The sequence below is a fragment of the Dasypus novemcinctus genome, chromosome 26 (assembly GCF_030445035.2).
Source record: "Dasypus novemcinctus isolate mDasNov1 chromosome 26, mDasNov1.1.hap2, whole genome shotgun sequence".
Lineage (NCBI taxonomy): Eukaryota > Metazoa > Chordata > Mammalia > Cingulata > Dasypodidae > Dasypus > Dasypus novemcinctus.
Window position 1 is genome coordinate 33,578,649 of NC_080698.1, and position 17,669 is coordinate 33,596,317.

Genomic DNA, 17,669 nt, shown 5'->3' on the forward strand with positions numbered 1-17,669 from the left:
ATCTTATCACGTCATCTCTGGCTTTGTCCTTTCAAAAGCAGCCACTTAACCCCCTGCCGGAGACGAGTCCTTCTCGCTGCTGCAAGACAAACCTGAGGTTTCAACTGCTGGATTTTAGAGCCGAAAGGGACCTGAGAATTCACGGAGTTGACAGGCTTGCAAAGTCGAAAGCCTACGGAGGCCAGGCGACACAGCACACGCGGGAGGGAAGAGGGTGACCAATCCTGGGGAAGAAGAGGCGCGATGGGGGGCATTTTCTGGACTTGGCGTTGTCCTGAATGATATTGCAGGGACAGATGCAGGACATGATATATCCTGCCATGACCCACCGAATGGACTGGGGGAGAGTGTAAACTACAACGTAAACTATAATCCATGCGGTGCAGCAGTGCTCCAAAATGTATTCAGCAAATGCAATGAATGTGCCACACTGATGAAAGAGGTGGATGATGTGGGAGGAGTGCAGGGGTGGGGGGTGGGAAGCGGGGTATATGGGAACCTCTAATATTTTTTAATGTAACATTTTGTGTGATCTATGTATCTTTAAAAAAAAAAGACAATAAAAAATAAATTAAAAAACAAAACCAAAAAAACCTCCAGAGGCTGATGACAACTTCCAAGGAGCTTCATGTTTCCAAGAGGCTGGTGCTGTGCAGGCAAGTACCAGGAGTGGCCAGGCCGGTGTGGCCACTCCAATTCCAATGTGGCATCGCCCCAATTTCAAACACAGCGGTGCCCCCGAGGACTGGTCTGCCCCTGGATTTGGCCCTTGATAGCCCAGTTCTGTGTTCTCAGGCAAAATGCTGAGCCCTCCCTGAGGCCCAGAGAGGGGCAGTAACTTGCCCAAGGCCACCAGTGAGTTGAGCCCAGAGCTGAGTTCTCCTCTGTTGGTTCTGCTTGTGCAGCTGCACCCCACTGCTTTTAATGAGGTGTGCGCGTGTGTGTCAGGACTGAGAAGGAGATTGGCTAAAATATGGAGTGTAGCTCCTGATTACTGCAATTGGTCTTATTACTCCTCAGCTATAGATCATCATCCCACCACCAGCTCGACACTGATGGAGCCTTTTCTACGTGCCAGGCACTGCGCTATGGATTAGCCCATTGAATACCCAGGCAGGTAGTACCATCACCCCCAATTCAGGAAATCCAGGGCCCTGGTGGCAGAACCTTCATCACCTTCCTTTGCTTCGAGCAGGAAGGTGATCGGAGGAGGGTCCGCGCTGACCCTACCCTGGCTGGCTGGCCAGGGCCACCCTGGGGAGGATGTGGGAGAGGGGGGGTCTCCTTCAACAGAGGGAGCCAGGACCCAGACCTGCCGGGGTTCTGAGGGCGCCCTCTCCCCACCCCGAGGCCTGCAGGTCCCACTCGTAAGGGCCTTCCCAGCTCTGCATCTGCAGGTGCCTTCAGGAGGAAGGGACAGGATGACCCAGGAAACAGAAAGAAGCCCAGAGGAGGAAACCTGCGGCAGGCACGGGGGTCAGAGAGTGCCCTCCCCAAATGACGCCTCGGGACTCCAGGGCTGCAGCACCTGCTGGAAGACGGGCAATGCCTGCTGGTCCTGCCCGCCCCCCAGGGACTTGCACATGGGCTTGGAACAGGAGGGAGAGGGCACCCGGAGTCCCTGCCCTGCCCGCTCCTCTCCCTTCATGCTTCCTAGCATGTCCTCTTCCCACACCAACTCCTGCCTCTCGCTCAGACACGCACTCACTATTCAGAGCTTTTCTGGTGTTTTCCAGCTTGCCAGAGCCCTCACAACTGTATCTGCATGCTCTCTTCTCAGCATTTTCTAGTTTAAACCTCAAGCAAGTCACTCAACCTCTCCAAGCCTCAGTTTTCCTATCTGTAAAATGGGGGTAGTGATACTCTTTTCCTGTGAGCTTTAGAGCTAACACAGCAGGGTGCCTGGTGAGGGGCTGCTGCTCAGTAAATTGCATTAGTTCCTGCTCTGCTTCCTCAGAACAGAGCCTCACGCCCTGACCTTCGTGGTCCCCTGCAGGGAAAAGCGAAATCCTCTGGTTCTGCACTCTGGGTGGGCTCTTTCAGTGAGTGAAAACCCATCAAGAAAATGAATTCACACACACATAAGTTTTAAATGGAAAATAGTGGTTTAATGTGTTTCCCCTACAGGGCAAGATTTGCATTCTAACCCAATTTTTCATGCCTTAAGTGAAAGACTAATGAATGGAGGGGCATTCTGAGCCAAAACCAGGCTGCTGGTGCAAATGAACAGCTAAGAGGGATTGGGGCCGGGATGCTGGGGAAACTAGGAAGTGGAACACAAGGCCCTGGAATCTTGAATCACTCCCTTCCTTTTCCCACTCTCTCCATACCGCCATTTAGAATTAGAGAACCTTGAGCCAAAACTATGCTTTCTCTCTCTAAGCCTGCACTTCCTCATATGTAAAATGGCATAAAAATAATAATGTCTTAGGGTTATTATTGTGAAGATGGAATGAGTACAAAGATATGAAAATCCTACAACAGTGCCTGACACCTCAGAAGCACTGCTGAGATGTATTCACTACCAGGTTGACCTTAATTCTTAGTTCCCACAACTGGGACATATTAGTGAATGTTATTCCTTCTGTTCAAACTTACATTTGAAGCTACACACGCCACATTTCCTAAAATCCTGAAGGCCTCTCAAATGCCATTAAAGTTGGGAGGGGTCCCGAGGGACTACATTCACCTGTACTGCATGGTTTAGCATAAAGCAGCTTGATGGATTGGGATGGACACAGGGTCAGAAGATCTCTCAGAGTTACATGACCTCGGGCAGGGCCAGGCCTCTACGACAGAGGAGACAGGCACAGGGGCCTTTCAGGATCAAATGACATGATGGATGGGAAAGGTTTTTAAGTAGAAAGCTAAAATGGACCTCTTGGAAATGGGATCTTGGGCTCTATGATAACTGAACCAGTTCCCTCCCTCTTCCTGGTTCCTGGCCCCAAACACAGCACCTCACACTTCAGGAAATGCATTTGGGGTGAATGGGCTGCTGGCACCCATGGATGTCAGAAGCTGGTCCAAAGGAATGGTGTGGCTTACGGAGTGGTGGTGGGGAAGGTGGTGTGGGCAGGCTGCTATTCGTGCTGAGAAAGGAAGATGACAAGCCTTATTTTTGTTCTTTCATATCCAGCTATGGTATGGAGCCACAGGGCCCCGTGGCTCTTAATGGGAGCAGGTTCTCTCAGCAAACCATGTCTTTGCTTCATTTCGTGGTGCTATCTAAAATCTCTGCACTTCCGTTTCCTCATCACCGAAATGTGGATAACATGGCTTATCTCAAGGGGTGTTGGGAACATAAAATGCAATGATCCTTGTTATTATTTAGCATATCCCTAACACAGCACATGGTAAGTGGCAGCCACAGATCTAGAACAGTTTTGAAAGAAAAAGGAATGTTAGGCATTTTGTTATGGACTAAGGATCCAAAGAGTTTAATTTATGTTTGGCTTTTAGTTTGTGGGCAAGACACTTGCATTCTCAGTTTCTCCATCTATAAAAACCAAAAATTGTGGGTTCTGCTAAATTATGTTCTGCAAAATATTTATCCCTTTAAGGGAGCTGTGACAATGAAATTTTGGGAAAACTCCCTTCTCTGTCTCCGAGAGTCCCAATTAATGATGTACTGGACCTGGCCTGTACCAGTTCATGAGAGCTGATGGTTAAATTTTCAGGAATTTTGGGAGCATAGCCATTATTAAAAATTATATAAACTGACAAATTATATTAAAAAGAAAGATAATGAAGACTCAAAATTTATCACTTCCTACTTACATTACTACATTTTGCTATTATCTCTGGTCTTGAGGTTAATTCCATCTATTCGTGTGTTGGAAACATTATATAAAGGAGTGTTTCCGCATGTCTCTTCCCCACTCTGCATTCAGTGATGTCATCATGTTGGTAGCTTGCCATCAGCTACAAATCAGGGCTACTCTTTCACAGAAAGCTGGTTGCTAAACATTTAACGGCATATCATTGGTCCCAATGCATATCAGCTGATTAGAGATCCAAGTTTTACAATAAACTTGTTAAACGGGGCGCTCCCAAACATTTTGGACCAGACAACTACTTCACTAGCAATGTTAGAAACATAGCACTAGATGATTATGATGTCCCCTTTATTCTACTGTTGCCCCAAGAAGACACAACTACCGTGTTGCTGAGTTGGTAGGCTCACCTGGTTGCCTGAAGGCTCACTTCAGAGCTCACTTCTTCACTTACCGACAAAGGAGTAACCTTTCACAAATCCACAAGGGTTTCAGAATTTCACCTGAAAAAAGGCTTCATTGCATCCTTCATGTTTATGACATGTTATCATCTGCTGTAGATCTTTGTATGTGATGCTCCCACTCCCAAAAAACTACCCCTTCCCAGTTAACGCTGCGTCATTCCTAAAAAGCTCATGTCAAACATCAGTGGTTTGGGGGAAAACTTTCCTGGAGACTTTAGACTAGTCAGGCTGAAGACACTTCCATAGAATCCTTTCTTCTTATTTTGTAATTATACATTTGTGTGGAGGGTGTGGTAGACAAAACTCGATCATCGATTCTTTGAAGCTCTTCCCCTCAAGTTTGTTTCTCCACCCCTTGTATTTTTTTCTCTTGTAAATTGACCCAAGCCAATTTGGTCATGACCAAGTATTAGAAGTTTTGATAATGGTCTGCCAAAACTTAGAGAAAGGAGAGCCTAGCTACCGCCTTATAAACTTGCAGCCAGGTTAAAATAAAAATAAGTCTCCCAACCAAGTTGTGCCATGCATATTCAACATATTGTTAAAAAATACGTATTAACAAGCAGGTGTAAAATGGTTTATACAAAATGTCTTTTGCAGGTTAAGGAAAGTTATAGGTTTCTACTCTTTTAAGTGACCTAACCTCACCTTTCATGGAATGGTCACATGAGGCAGGTGTGATACTAATCCAGGAGTAGTGCCAGGAGCTCCAGATAGTCTCTGGCATCATCCTTAAGAGCTCATGTTACAGGGTTCACTAGACTTTATGCCTATTCATGTAAGGGCAGAGGAATGCCTGTACAGTGTTTTGATCAAGCCACATATCTTGAATATCACTAATTTAACCCAAAAAAACCTATTTGTAGCAACCGAAATGCTAATTTTAAAAATTCTACCAATGAAAACACATTTTGAAAGTTCATTTTGTTCATTGTCACAGACTCTGAATTGCATTTAAGAGGATCCCATGTCTTTGAATAGGGCTTGATAAAAAGCAAGTTGAGAACTCTAGTGCATAAATTCCTGATTTGGGCAATTGACTGCACTGAGCATGTAGATTAAATTAACATATATAAAATATCACACTGTCTGTGCTAAAGAATTTATACTTCCCATGCCTTCTCTCCATAACAAAGAGCTAGCATGAGAAAAATCTAAAATCTGTGTCCTCTAGGATCACATGCTAATGTACTAAAGGGGAAAAAAGAATCCAGGAAATCCTCTCTCACAATGATAACCTGTTTTCCAAGGTTATTTTTCCCTTCATAATTTGGTTTTTCATGTTAGCACCAACATTCCTTCCCCATCTTTCTCTTTCCACTGTTCCTGAGCAGACTAGGATAGAGGTCTCAAGGCAGTATTCTAAGAGGGTAAGGCCTCTACTTTCAATGGGTCGTAGCACGTTACAAGGCCAGTCCAGTCTTGGTAAAGAGACGGCTTTGTAGCTTGAGGCCACCAACCTGACGACTTGGCAGCAGAATCTGTCAAGATGGCCTAGATTATGCGACAGTAACAGATAATCCAAAATCTCAGTGGATTAAATGAATAAAGGTTTATTTCCTGCACATCTGCTCGCATTTCATTGGTCAAACCAGACATGGTCACACTTAACTTCAAGTGGGTAGGTAAGTAAGATTTTTCCTGTTCTCTCAGGTTGCAAAGTGGCTGGGCATGGCACTGTTACTGATCCTGTCTTTATTTTAAATGTTGATATTTTCTTAATCATGAATTCTGCATTAATTTTGATTTTATAAAACATTGCATTAAAATATTATTTATTAGATTACTGATTTTTATGCCCATTAAATTTTGTACCCAAGATGATCATCTTATTTGTCTCATTCTAGTCCTAGCTCTGTAATCTCCAAGACACCAGGGGGTGCAATTAAGCTCACCACCATCGTACCAGAGCTTTGTTCAGGACTTAGCAGGGCAGCAGGATTGAAAAAAAGAAGTGGTTGGTGAATTTATGCCTCTCAATGTGATAAAATAACTGGTACTGGACTAGCTGTTCTGCTCTAAATGGCTACAAAACTATTATTTTCAGATTGTTTCAGATTAAAGCAATTGTATTCAGATGTTGGATAAAAGGCATTGTAGAACTGTGATCCCTACTCCCACTCCCCCAACCCCCCAACAAAAATGCATGTGGTAAACCTTGGATTACCCTGGTATTTTGCTTTGAGGCTCTTTCCAGATCATGGAGCAGAGAGGGAAAACTGAAGCAAGAATGGCAGTCTCACTGAGCAGATGAGATGAGAGTTCAGGTCTGCTCACATGGCTGGAATTCACAGGTCAGAGTTCTAGAGAGGAAGAAGTCATACTGAGAAGGAGCTCTACATAGGGATCGCCATGAGTCTTGGGTTAAATATTAAGTTATATTTATGCAGGATGAGAATTTATGAGGCTGGGAAAACAACAACTACTGGAGTCTGTGGACTGAATTGGAATTTTGGAGCTTGTACAGAGACAAGCTGGGAGATAGACCCTGGAATTCCAGCAAGCCAGAGTGGAGAGACCACTTTGAAAATTCTGGACACTCAAATGACACACAAGAGGGAAGCAGACTTGACCCAATGGATAAAGCGTCCGCCTACCACATAGGAGGTCCGTGGTTCAAACCCAGGGTCTCCTTGACCTGTGTGGAGCTGGCCCATGTACAGTGCAGATGTGCGCAAGGAGTGCCCTGCCACACAGGGGTGTCCCCCGCGTAGGGGAGCCCCACGCGCAAGGAGTGTGCCCCCTAAGGAGAGCTGCCCAGTGCGAAAGAAAGTCCAGCCTGCCCAGGAGTGGCTCCACACACACGGAGAGCTGATGCAGCAAGATGACACAACAAAAAGAGACACAGATTTCCGGGCTGCTGACAAGAATAGAAGCGAACACAGAAGAACACACAGTGAATGAACACAGAGAACAGACAACTGTGTGTGGGGGGGGCGGGGGGTGAAGGGGAGAGAAAAAAAAGTCCAAATGACATACAAGAAAAGTCATGTCTTTGGAAAATCATCCTAGAGCTAAGGTTATTCTGGACCTTTCCTAAAAAATACATTAAAAACAAGCCTCAAAAGAATCCTTAAGGAAATTAATTGTCTTTCAGCACAAAATTCAACATTATTTAAAAGAAGAAAATAAAATCCAGACATTCAACAGTACACCAGCCATAATGCCCAACATGATAAAATCTTACTAAACATACAAAGCAGGAAAAAAATGAAAGAGGAAAAGTAGTTAAAAGTAGTCAATAATAAATCAGATCAGAAATCAGAGAGATGGAATGAGGAGACAAAGCTTTAAAAATAGCTATTATAAATACAGCCAAGTATTTTAAAGGGGGAAAGTATATATATATATGTAAATCAATAGAGAAATGGAAACTATAAAGTGAATCAAATGGAAATCTGAAAAATGAAAAATACAGAATTTGAAATGAAAATTCACTGAATGGGATGAACAGAAAACAAGACAACACAGAAGAAAATTTCAGTGAGCTCAAAGACAGGACAATAGAAATGAATCAAATTGAAGCATACTGGGAAAAAAGGCTGGGAAAAAAACTGAAATAGCTTTAGTGCCTGTGGGATAATATCAACGTAAGTTAGAGTCCTTGAAGGAGAGGAGAAAGAGAATGGGAAGAAAAATATTTTAAGAAGTGTTAGCCAAAATATTTCCAAATTAGATGAAAAATATAAACCCACATATTCAAGAAGCTCAAAAACCTCAGGTGAGATAAACACAAAGAAACCTGCAATAAGGCATATAATGAGCAAAATGCTGAAACTCATGATAAAAGTACAATTTTAGAAGCAAAGAAAAAAATCACATTACATATAGAACAATGATACAAATTATGGCTGACTTCGCATAAAAAATAATGTGAGCCAGGAGACAATGGAATGGTATCTTTAAAGTCCTAAAAGAAAAAACTGTCTACCTAGAATTTTATGTCCTTCAAAAAATGAAGGTGAAAGAAACTGATTTTCAGACTCATAAAAGCTAACACAATTCATCATCAGCATGCCTGTACTATAAGAAATATTAATGGAAGTTCTTCAAGAGAAGGACAATAATGACAATTGGAAATCTAAATTTACACAAAGGAATGAAGAACACTTTAAATGATAGGTATTAAACAGACCAGTAAATATAGAAGTCCTCTCCCCCCTTCTGATGTCTTCAAAAGATAGGTGACTGTTTAAAGAAAAAAAAAGCAATCATGTATTACAAATATTAATACTATAACATATGTGTAAGTAAAATGTATGACAACAATAGCACAAAGAATGAGGACGGTTGGGGAAACACAAGTTATTGTTGCAAGGTTCTTATGAAGTAGTATATATAAAGTGGCATGTTATTTGAAAGTAAATTGTGATAAGTTAACAGTACAGAGTGTAAACCCTAGAGTTACCACTAAACAAAACTATTTGTTGAATGAATGAATGAAAGATTTATTCTAGGTATTTAAAATCCACCTTTTTTTTTTTTTGATCTGCTGATTGAATCTGATGTGGTGTCTATCTTCTCCTGAACACTTTTATTCAGTGAGATAAGACAATGGGAATTTCCACAAGGGCAAAGGAAGGATGAATGAGAGCAGGATAGAGTGAATTTTCTGCTTCAGTGTGCCTAATACAATGCCCCAATTGTGAAAATGTCAATTTAGATTCAACTAGACAGTACTGTAAATTCCAAAGGAAGCAAAATATTCCAGCCAAAACCTTAACTGGCCTCTTGTGGTGACATTCCATTAAGAAATATTCCAACTTACATTTTATGAAGGGATTAGAACTGACAAAGTGCCTTGCCTGTTAATATGAATACTTGAAAGAAAAAAATTTTAGAATATGACTTTCCTTCACTTTGAATATCTAACTCTTGTTTTCTCTTCTTATTTGTGTCTTGATATTTATTCTGTATGTTTTCTAAGTGGTGTGCAATAGATTCAGGAGATCTACTGGGTAAATAGAAAACAAGCTTTTTTAACTGTGACTACGATAAATTCTGTTACTAGGATGAGTTTGCACTCATGGTGAAGCCCCTACAGGCTATATAACCAAAGAATCAATGTATTTTCACAAAGCATCATCTACTTCTTTCCACTGGGGGTAGATTAGCTGGGTCACAGAGAGGATTAGCAATGGGGGTGCATCCCCAGTAGAATGGCTCTGAGAGGTATGGACTTCCTGAAGCTTCTCCGCCTTTTCTCCCATCTTCGGAATAGAACTCCATGGTGGGCTGTTTGGAATCAGTGTAACAGTGTGTTTAATTACAATAATCATTTTGCATGCATGTAGCTCTTTTCTTCCAAAAAGCTCAAGGGCAATATTAAAAGAGAAACACAACTCTCAGAACCTTGGTAAACTTGTAAAGCAGGATTCCTTACCATGGGGTCTGAGGCCAAATTTGGCTTTTAGGGCATTGGTACATCCCCCAAGATTGTTCGGAGAACAAACATGCACACATTTTTTCCCAAAGAAGAGGGTGGAGAGGTGGGGGAGTATAAGGTCCAAAAAGAGATTAAAATTCACTGTTGTAAAAGGTGCATTCCTCTTTAAAAAATTAAGAAGCAAAATATTTATTCATTTAATCATTTAATCACTTGAATTAAGAGAGAGTAGAACTAACATACCGAGTGTATATTATATCAATCTTGCAATCTATGGGGCAAACACTATCTCTCTATTTTACAGAAACCATTTTCACTTAGAGAATTTATATGATTTTCTGAACGCAAATAGCTTTTAAGATTCAAAAGAGGATTCATACCAAAATATTTCACTCACCAAAGTCCTAATTCATCCATTCCCCTTTCCTGCTGTCATTGATGAATAGCCTATGATCCGATATAAAGCCAGTCCCTCCACAAGTACACTGGATTCCATCTACTCTTGCATCTCCAAGGACATCTGAGCTAACATATATTATGATTATTGTTTATTAAATGTCCCTTCCTATGAGATTATCTCCTTGAGGGCAGGGATCTGTCTTTGCATACTGCTGCATCTCAAGAGTCTAGAATAGACTAGCACCTGGCTCATAACAGGCACTCAATAAATATATGTGGGACGAACGACTTGAACTACATTGTCTTTTAGGGGAAGAACAATGGTCCCTCTTATCTTTGGTAGTAGTAATGAAGTAGTCCCCACATCTAAGGAGCGATGGCTACGGAGAGAAGTCAAAGATCAAGGCTGTTTCTAACAAGCTAAAAGGTGGGAAATTTTGTTTGGGGGCATTCTACTATGTCCAAAATAGAACATGCACTTAAAAACTTGTAGTTATGGTGCATTCACTGAAATGGCTCTGAGAATCTAGATGAAGACTTACAATGAAAGAAAGTAAAGAAAAAGAAACATGGAAGCAAAAAGCAAGAGAAAAGAGCTGAGTTCCAGCCTATAAACTTGAAACAGTTCAAGGGAAAGCTCAGAAGTCAACGGTCTTCCCAGACCTCAAATATTTGTGACAAAGCTAAAATCAAAGAAAACAAGTTTACTGCAATGGCCATGGCACAATCAGATGGTTCTAAGGATGGAATAAAATGTGAAAAATGGTACTCATTTTTCACCCTTTAGATTGGCCAAGAAGTAAAAAGCCTGATAATATTAAGTGATGATGTGGGGGAAATTGAAACACTTTGGGGCTTTGTAACTTAGAAGGCCATTTGGCTGTATCTGTGAGATGTAAAATACGCATCCTGCTCCTTGATGGTGCCATGTGTTGCCCAGGTGTATGGAAGTATGTAACAGGGATATTCCTCAGTAACATTGTTTGCAATTGCAGTAAATCTGCTTTCTGTCTCTACGAATTTACATATTCTTGACATTTCAAATAAAGGGAATCATAAATTAGTGACCTTTTGCATTTGGCTTCTTTCTGGCACAATGCTTCTTTGGTTCATCCACTTTGTAGCATGCCTCAGTACTTCATGCCTCTATGGCTGAATAGTATTCCATTGCATGGATATGCCACAACTTGTTTATCCATTCCTTCACTGATGGGCATTGACATTGTTTCCATATTTTGGCTATTGTGAATAGTGCTATTATGACCCTTTGTATACAAGTATTTATTTAAGTGCCTATTTTCCATTCTTTTTTTGTATATATCTAGGAGTGGAATTGTTGGGTCATATGGTAGTTCTGTTTAACTTTTAGAGGAACCAAAAACTGTTTTCCATAGTGGCTGTACCATCTTATAGTCCCACCAGCAAAACGTGAAGGTTCCAATTTCTCTGCATTGTTGCCAACACTTACTTCTTTCTTTTTTCTTCCTTTCTCTCTTTCCCTCTCTTCCTCCCTTCCTCCCTCCCTCTTTCTTTGTTTCTGGATTATAGCCAGTGTGTGAACTGATATCTCATTATGGGTTTGATTTCTATGTCCCTAATGTACTATTGCTGAGTGTGGAACCTTTGCATCAATATTAAAAAAAAAAAAAAAAAAAAAAGCCAGGGTTGAGAAACACTAATCTATGCCTTGGAAACCATGCTCTATTTAAAGAGAATTCAGAAATACGTGCTACCGTAGATAAATCTCCATGACATAATGTTGATTTCAAAAAGCCAGTTGTAGCAAGGTGTACATTAGGACACCTTTTATGTAAACAAATGGTGGCAGGCAGCCTCTAAGGTGATCCCTGCCTTCTGCTAATCCTACCCCTTGAGTGTGTGCTAGACTTAGTGACCCCTTACAATGAATAGAATAAAGGAGAAGTGATGGGATGTCACTTCTGAGATTAGATTATGAAAGACCGTGGCTTCCATTTTGGTTGCTCTCTCTCCGCCACTGTCTCCTGGATTGCTCACGCTGGGGGAATCCAGCTCCCACATCATGAGGCGGCCCTGCGGTGAGGCTGTGGTAACAGGGGTGGGGCTATGCCCAAACCCGTGTGAGTAAGCCGGGATGCAGCCCCATTCCCAGTCAGCCACAAAGGGTCATTACTTTTACTTATATATTTTCAGGGTGTTTTGTCTGTTTTATAACTGGGAAAATGTACCATTAGGTTGATGGTGTAATTAAAAATTAATAAAAAAAGATGTACTAAGTTGTGACTCTTCCTGGAAAGGCTGTTGGCTCTTGGTTGCTGTGCATTGCAGCTGAAGATGAGCATTTGGGGCGCCTACAGAATGATTTGAAGAACCTTCTGCTCACTCCTCTCCCCCCAGTGAAACATTTATGATCAAGTTATACTACTGGTTCATGGCCAGCTTCAACATCACACTCTACGCCAAAATTGAGAACCATTTGGGAAAAGTGGGTTGCAGAAAGAAATAAAGGTCACGCGAATGGAGAGAAATGTTCTCTTGGGGAATAGAAAGATGGTTGCAGAACTGGCCCTGAAATTGCTAGGGTTTGTGTGATTTCTTCTACCATTTCAGTATCAACAACATAAAAGAAATTATCAGCAGCCAAACTTCCTAGACTCCTGGAATGCCAGCCAGGGAAGGGGCAACTATTGCAACGGAGAGCCAAGGAGGGGAGTTCTTTACTCAGTTGATTGAGGCAGAGAGCCAGAAATATACTCAAAAACCACAGTCCCTGGTTAACAACGAGAAAGACATAACACCAGCTACAGTCACTGAACTCTGACCACGTGTCAGGCACGTGTGCTTTGCCCAGCCCACACATCTCAACATCAGGAGGCTGGCTCTCTATTCCTCCCATTTCTTAGAATGGGAAATTGAAGAGCACAGTTAGATTCCTTGCCCAAAGTGACCGAGCCAGAAACAGGGGAGGCCAGGAGCCACGCCCAGACAGCTGAACTCCAGAATCCAGGCTTTTCGGGACTGTTGTTGCTCTGTGCACGCTGCCGCTCTATCTCCTCTGTGCCTAGCGGCCTACCCTCCATGACTTCTAGGGTAGATGTGGCAGGTTCACAATAGTGCCCGTAAATTCTTTGACACTCCACCAGAGAGGTGAGGTCTATGTTTCCCCTGCTTGAATCTGGAAGGGATTACTATAATGCTATGTGACATTTGGGGTAAGTCATAAAAGGCATTCTAGAGTGTGCCTTCTTGGCACTCTGTTCTATTTGTAGCCTTGATTTGGGAAGCTAGCCACCAAGCTGTGAAGAAATCCAGAGGCCGTGGGTAGGTATTCTAGCTGAGAGCTCCAGCTGAGGTCTCAGGAGGCAGCCAGCACCAGCTCCCCGGGTATTTGTGTGAGGAAGCCTTAGAGATGACCCAGGGGGCAGCTACCGTCTGACTACAACCACATGAGTGATTTCAAGCAAGAGCCCAGACAACTTCCAGAAGCAGGAGATAATAGTAGGTTGGTGCAAAAGTAACTGCGGTTTTGCATTGTAGAAATTTGCCTTTTGATATTGGCATATAATCTTAAATGTGGTTATGTTATACATGATTTTAATGTGCATTTCTCGCTTTATGTTTTTTTTGCTAAAGACTTATTACTTGCTATTTATTTATTTTTTAAAAGATTTGTTTATTTTGTATTTATTTCTCTCCCATCCCCTCCCCCCCCAGTTGTCTGCTCTCTGTGTCCATTTGCTATGTGTTCCTTTTTTTTTTTAAAGATTTATTTATTTATTTAATTTCCCCCCCTCCCCTGGTTGTCTGTTCTTGGTGTCTATTTGCTGCGTCTTGTTTCTTTGTCCACTTCTGTTGTCGTCAGTGGCACGGGAAGTGTGGGCGGCGCCATTCCTGGGCAGGCTGCTCTTTCTTTTTACGCTGGGCGGCTTTCCTCACGGGCGCACTCCTTGCGCGTGGGGCTCCCCCACGCGGGGGACACCCTTGCGTGGCACGGCACTCCTTGCGCGCATCAGCACTGCGCATGGCCAGCTCCACACGGGTCAAGGAGGCCCGGGGTTTGAACCGCGGACCTCCCATATGGTAGACGGACGCCCTAACCACTGGGCCAAAGTCCGTTTCCCTGCTATGTGTTCTTTTGTGTCCACTTCTATTCTTGTTAGAGGCACAGGCATCTGTTCTTTTTGTTGTGTCATCTTGTGTCAGCTCTCCGTGTGTGCAGCACCATTCCTGGGCAGGCTGGACTTTCTTTCAGCTGGGTGGCTCTCTTTACAGGGCGCACTCCTTGCACATGGGGCTCCCCTACATGGGGGACACCCCTGCATGGCACGGCATTCCTTGCGCGCATCAGCACTGATTGTGGGCCAGCTCTACACGGGTCAAGGAAGTGCTGGGTTTGAACAGTGGACCTCCCATGTGGTAGGCGGACGCCCTATCCATTGGGCCTAGTCCGCTTCCCTATTTATTTTATATTTATTTTATATTATGGAAATGATGCTAGACAAAAAACAAATTCGAGCAATTTTCTTATTTGAGTTCAAAATGGGTCATAAAGCAGTGGAGACAACTTGCAGCATCAACAACACATTTGACCCAGAAACTGCTAATAAATGGACAGTGCAGTGGTGGCTCAAGAAGTTTTGCAAAGGAGACAAGAGCCTCGAAGATGAGGAGCATAGTGGCTGGCCACCAGAAGTTGGCGAAGACCAATTAATAGCAACATTAAAGCTGATCTTCTTAAACTATGTGAGAAGTTGCCAAAGTACTCAATGTTGACCACTCTATGGTCTTTTGGCATCTGAAGCAAATTGGAAAGGTGAAAAACCTTGATAAGCAGGTGCCTCATCAACTGACTGAAAACCAAAAAACTTGTTTTAAAGTGTCATCTTCTCTTGGTCTATGCTACAATAATGAATCATTTCTCAATTGAATTGTGATATGCGATGAAAAGTGCATTTTATACAACAACCAGCTCAGTGGAGAAGAAGCTCCAAAGCACTTCCCAAAGCCAAACTTGCACCAAAAAAAGGTCATGGTCACTGTTTGGTATTCTGCTGCTAGTCTGATCCACTACAGCTTTCTGAATCCCAGAAAAACCATACTTTCTGAGAAGTATGCTCAGCAAATTGATGAGATGCTTGAAAACTGCAATACCTGGGCTAAGAAGTTTTACCTCACTTACCATATTCACCTGAGCTCTTGCAAACCGACTATCACTTCTTCAAGCATCTCGACAGCTTTTTGCAGGGAAAATGCTCCCACAACTTGCGGAATGCAGAATCCGCTTTCCAAGAGTTCATCAAATCCCGAAGCATGGATTTTTATGCTACAGGAATAAGCAGACCTATTTCTCATTGGCAAAAATGTGTTGATTGTAATGGTTCCTGTTAATAAAGACATGTTTGACTCTAGTTATAATGATTTAAAATTGATGGTCTGAAACCGCAATTCCTTTTGCACCAACCTAATCATTGTTTAATTACACAGCACCTGATAACCATATCAGTAGATTTACAAGAGCTAGAATTAGGACTAGTCCATGCACAGCAAAGGATATCTAATAGGATATGGAAATGAGTGAAAGAAAATCTCACCTATGAACCTTTTCAATCATCTGGCTGATGGTCCAGAGGGAAAAGTGAAAATCTGGCTTAGCCAGGTGTCCACAGTCATTTGATGAATAAAGCCGGTGTGTCGATGCCATGAGAGCTGCCCTTCATTTAGAAAGTCCAGGTGCAAGGCAGTACTAAGTACTTCATATGTGTACTCTTATTTAATTTTCTCCACTACACTGTGAAGTAGATATAATTAGCACATTTCCATGAGGAATCTGAAGCAGAGAAGGGCCAAGCAAGTTGCCTCCCAATTATATAGCTAATAAAAGAGAGTGTAAGTGGGGTAGTTCCGAGACGGTCACCCAGCTCTCACCATCTCCTCAGCCAGCATGGAAGTGGAAAGGGCAAGGAGAGTGCCTGCACATTTCCTTTAGGAGCACAGTCTGGAACTGACACGTTTTCTGTTCACATCTCAATGGCCAAATCTAGTTTACCAAGAAATCACTCTTGGGTGAAGGGCCAAAGAAATAAGCAGTTGTGAATCATGACTTTGCTGCGTCATAAACTACCCCCAAATGTAGTGCCTGAAAATGACAAACGTTCTTTTTCACAGTTCTGTGGGTCAGCGGGGTAGCTTTTCTGGTGTGGCTGAATTCAGAGGTTGGCAGGGAGCTCCGTGGGGTTGGATGGTCTGTGGCAACCCTTCCTATGTCTGGTGACTGGCAGGCCAAGTGGCCTAGGGCTCTTGGCTGAAGGAGGAAAAGCCACCACGTGGCTTCTCATCTCCTCCATGCAACTATGCAGGGCTCCTTCACATGGTGGCTTCAGGGTTCCAAAGAGGAGAGGACAAGTCCCAATGCACAAGGACTGTTTGCGTCCCCTTAGTTATGGTCAGTCACATGACCAAACCTGGAGTCAGTGAGGGAGGAGTCCACCCAAGGGCAGTTACAGGATGGCATGAACAAAGTGGGTGCCGTTACTACGGCAATCTACCACACCCAGCATGGTCCCTTGGCATCCATCTCATTCCAGGGATGGTTGCAGACATGGTAGGTAGATCAGTGTTTTTGAGATTCAGGTCTTGGGTATCTCCCAACCTCTTTCCACTTTGGCCCCTTGATGAACAAACAGCATGAAGTGAGAAGCAGGCTCTGAAGGGAGACCGTTCTCTTGACAACCTGCACTCACTTCTTTTGAGTATGACTTGATAGGTCTTTGATTATAAACTTGTACTCTACTGTGTCATATAGGAAAAGAAGCAATAAAAGGTGGTTTGGGGGCACCTTTGGCTGCAAATTTGAGTGTGTCCCCGCCCCAACCCATACTCAGGACTCTCCATCCAGAGAGTGGTAGTGGGGAAGGTGGTAGGTTGCAGAGTCAGTGAACGGGAACAGTTGTGTGGATTCTGAACTTGGGAGTTGGTAGCCACCCTGAATCCAGGAGCTTAGGTCCAACTGGGAGGCTCCTGCCCAAAATGGCAGCTGAGGGGGTTTCATAAGTTAGGATAGAGATTGTCAACTCTGGCTGCATATTAGAATCACCCGGGGAGCTTGTTAATGGTTACCTAGACCCCACACCAGAACGAGGGAATAGGAATCCTAGGGAAGGGGTTCAGATCATATGTTAACTAGAAGCTCCCCAAGTGATTCTTATGTGCTGCTATTGTAACATTGAAAAAAGGTATTGCCTGCTCAGAGAGTTGGGAGACTGCCCATACTCACTCATCCTGTAGACCAGCCAGAGAGCTCCCACAGGCAGCCAGCATCAGAACTGTAGCAGAAAGGGTCCTGGAACCCCAGAACCCCTGAGGGCGAAGGTGGAGACCCTCTAAAGAACTTAACAGAGGCAGCACCGCAATGCTGAATAAGAGACAGGTCTTTCTAGCCACACAACAAGAAATGCTCCATCCCTGGGTCTCTGCCAATATTGTGGAAGCCAAAGTCCCAGCTAGCAGGGTGTCTCAGGCTAAGTGTTTAATGGACAGGACCTCCCTTTGATTCAGAGGAAAGGAAAAGGGAGTCTAGCTTGAGTGCCAAAGGAGGACGGTCAACTTCACAGTCCTCCTGTTGCCGAGGGCAATGGCCAGTCACTGGGGCATCCACTGGTACCGCGG